This window comes from Saccostrea cucullata, unplaced genomic scaffold (genome assembly GCF_032062105.1).
Source record: "Saccostrea cucullata isolate Sc308-1 unplaced genomic scaffold, CSIRO_AGI_Scuc_v1 ctg10228, whole genome shotgun sequence".
Taxonomy (NCBI): domain Eukaryota; kingdom Metazoa; phylum Mollusca; class Bivalvia; order Ostreida; family Ostreidae; genus Saccostrea; species Saccostrea cuccullata.
This window is the reverse complement of record NW_026930533.1, coordinates 31,647-35,676: the sequence shown is the minus strand read 5'-3', so window position 1 is coordinate 35,676 and position 4,030 is coordinate 31,647. Positions and strand designations below refer to the sequence as shown.

General features: G+C 36.2%; 1 long non-coding RNA gene across 1 annotated transcript; it reads left to right on the top strand.

Annotated features, from left to right (window-relative positions):
* Positions 1-1,174: 1,174 nt before the first annotated feature.
* Positions 1,175-3,133, top strand: LOC134228926 (uncharacterized). Its single transcript, XR_009984108.1, has 3 exons — positions 1,175-1,650; positions 1,990-2,056; positions 2,655-3,133. It is a non-coding gene; the product is annotated as an uncharacterized LOC134228926 (long non-coding RNA).
* The last annotated feature ends 897 nt before the right edge of the window (positions 3,134-4,030 follow it).

Genomic DNA, 4,030 nt, shown 5'->3' with positions numbered 1-4,030 from the left:
GGATCCTTTGGACAAGGGATTTGAGATTGATTAAATGAAAAGAATGCCTCAATTTACAAAATAGTCTCGGTAATTTACCCAAGAACACATGCGCAATTTAAGGGAACTTTCACGAAAACTCTATGATATAATTTAAAATTAATTTTGCTCAAAATATGACCACCCCGAATAAGGGTAGGGCTACCATGCATGATCACAATTTCATGGATACATATATAAAGAGAAATGATTTTTTTTCTCAAGTAGAAGAAAGCATTACACACGTATCTGACATTTAAGTCCAGGAAGCATCCCGACAACAAAACAGTTTCTTTAAGGTTGCATTTTATTTCTTAATATTAACTCTTACAGCATGCAGAATTATTTACAAAATGAAAACAGCATTTCAGACAAATAAGCGAATAATAGTAAAAATGTATCAAACAAACTTAAAAGAAACACCGATTGGTTCATTTCGTATTGAAATAAAATAACATTTTTATTAAAAAAATTAATTTTTTAAAGTCTATACCTTTATTTAAAAATTCAAGAAAGCTTGTGGGCGAAAAAATATTACAGAAAGCAAAGAAATAATAATATATAAAGACAAATAAATCAAAGTCAAATACATGCATGTTTTACTCTGTGACCCAGACGGGAGAAAAAAGCAAGTCTGCAAATAATCCTTGTCTCAACCCACTGTCCGGAGTTTGCATATAGATATACGTGTATCTCTCTCCTACCTGTGGCGGCTTGATCACAATTACCCAGATAGCAAGCTGACGTTGGGCCGATGTTGGCATATGGTTGGTAGATCGGCTACATATCGCGGTTGGCAGAACGATATTGGGCCAACATCGGTCCGACATTGTCATTACAACAGTCGGTGTATTGACATTGTTCCAACATCGGTCCGACATTGTAATTACAACAGTTGGTGCATTGACTTTGTACCAACATCAGTCCGACATTGTAATTACAACAGTTGGTGCACTGACATTGTTCCAACGTCGGGCCAACATCAGGCACGTAGCATCGTTCTCAAAAGGGGGGGGGCAACCATAGAATTTTTTTACTTACCTGAAAAAGTTGACAAGCAAAAGGATGGGGGTGGTGGTGGCCAACCTTTTTCAAGGCCAACTTCCTTTCACTTCCAATTTTTTTGCTATTTTTCCTTGATTTCACTCTAGGCCCAGCCCCCCCCCCCCGTTGCTACGTGCCTGAACATTGTTATTTCTAATGTTGAAGTATGGACATCTTTGTAATGTTGGCCCGACATTGTTGAACCAATGTTGCTATGTAAACTTATGTTGAAGCGTTTAAAAAAATATTTATTTATTTTATTTTTTATTTCTTTATTTTTTTATTCATTTTTAATTATTTAACCCTTACGTAGATTTTCAAAACTATGGAATATAACTTAGATTTTTCTCTAAAACTGTCGACTAATAGTACAATTACGTCGGGATCGAAGTCGGGCTCGATAAGCAATTAATTTAAACAACACACCGCGCCGAAATTTAAATTTTTGGTGGGTTACACGCAGCCATGTTGATGTTGTACAGAAGGAAAGTTCGAAAGAGAGTGTCGCGAAAAGGAGAATCATGACTAGTTTTTGATGGAATTTCTGTTTTGACAGAAGATGAAGACATTTTACGACCCGGTACTGCGGTAGGTACAATTTACAAAATATTTCAACATTTGTCCTTGAATGAATAATTGCTTCTTCTACTGATCCTTAGTCAGGACACTACACATAAAATGCCTGGCAGTAAAATCGTTTGAGCAAAGCTAAGCGCTATTTCCATTTTGTTATAATAATTTAACACTTCTGAACATCTCTCATAAAGATGGATTTCAACCCGAATTTCCTCGTTTGTGATCGATTCAGGAATTTTAGTGTTCCTCTCTTCAACATTTACAGAGTATGTTGTACAATGTAATAATATATATTTATTTTTAAATGCATGTTCAAGATCATTTTCAGCACTTATTTTGATTATTTAGTAGTTGCATTCAGTGGACTGTGCCCGAGACGATTCCCACAGCGCCGGCGAATAATCAGCTTGTAAAAATGGTGAGAACCAGCTCAATCTTTTTTTATTTAAGTAACACAAATAACCTAACATTGTTTTTATTAACTTGTATTTTTTAGCATAAAACTATAAAAAAATATTGCATCTACTAAAGTAAACAAGAGGTTTATATTCTTAATTTCCTTATCCTAAAAATACATAACAATGGATTCTGACAGGTAATCTAAACAGTGGCGGATTTAACGGGGGCGCAGTTGCACCCCCCCCCCCCAAAAAAAAAAAAATTGTCAAAGTTAGCATAAATCACAGTTTCGTCTAGAAAATGTAAATATGTCTAATTGATAGACCTCATTTTTACCCTACAAAATCTCTAGAATCCAGGAGCTTCCGGGGGCTTCGCCCCCTGGGCCCCACTAGGCGGCCCCCAGACCCCTAAAGGCCCTTGCCTAATTTTGCCTAAATAAAAACACTGCAAGATAGTGAATTTCTATTCTACACTATACTGAACTGTCAGGTTGAAATAACCAATTGTCTTTACAGTCTTGTAGAGCCTTACTTTATTATTTGTCATATATTTTTGTTTATATATGCGATAGATATTGATTTATAATACATCCTAATGGTCATCTTTTCTTTCAGAAATTGTGCCAGCAAAGTTTGAAGTGTCTATGGAAATGATCAACATTGAACTTTCTGAACCTTTCTACTTAAAGTGAATCCGTTCGTGACATGACCATTTATTTGGCTACCCTCTAACATAACGCCATCTTTTATTTATTTATTATTGTGAATTTCATGGGATATCAGTGAGGAAGTGATTCAAGCAGACACTTGAGAAATTTCGGATCTAACTCAATTAGGATCTTTGGCATATTCGGTGAAAATAGCATGTGTTGATTTTATGGGATCTTTTTTATTAATATACTTGTGTAGGGGATATTTTGTACTTAATACATGTGTTTGTCACTCTAGTCTTTTCATTAACTTTGTACGGTAAATGTACATGGGTAACTGGAAGTTCATTGTAACTGCAATGACCTCTCCCAATGTCATTAAGTCAAATGCCATATTTTAAAAAAAGAAATAGTTTGTTTTATTACAAAGAAATGTCAATCAGTGAGAATACTTTGAAAAAAATGTGCTTACATTGTACATCTATAAGTGTATATGTAATATATGTTTCAAAACACATTGTAAAAGAAACGATTTTTTAATTTTGAAATATAGATTCGATCTATGATAAATTGTGATGTTATCATTATTTCAGTTTTCATTGTATATTCCTGGGATTTCTTATATTTCCATGGAATTCCATAGATTTCTAAATATCCTTGTGCACAAATTTGTTGGGACAACATTAGGCCAACATAAGAATTATCATTGTTTGACATTGGGCCATTGTAACGCCTACATGTAGGTGCACAAATGCGTTGGGCCTACATTGGGCCAACATCAGAATTGTAAATTTTGTATGACATTGGACCAACATGTCGGTGCAACGTTGCACCGATGAGCAAAATTACATTGGCCCAATATAGATTTTCCGACATTGGGCCAACATAACTGACAACAGTGGCCCAACGTTGGACCAACGTCAGAATTATCGTTCTCTGACATTGGGCCAACGTTGCGCCAACATGTCGGCGCAACGTTGCGCCGATGAGCAAAATTACATTGGCCCAATATAAATTTTCCGACATTGGGCCAACATAACTGACAACAGTGGCCCAACGTTGGACCAACGTCAGAATTATCGTTCTCTGACATTGGGCCAACGTTGCGCCAACATGTCGGCGCAACGTTGCGCCGATGAGCAAAATTACATTGGCCCAACATCATTTTCCGACATTGGACCAACGTAACTTACAACGGTGGCCCAACATTGGGCCAACGTAAGCTTGCCATCTGGGTAGTGCCTTTATATTGTGACCAGGGAGTCGTAACATAAAAAATACTCAAGTCTTAGACCATACTTAAGTAAGACATGAGAACATTTTTTTGTCTCAAGTCCGTAT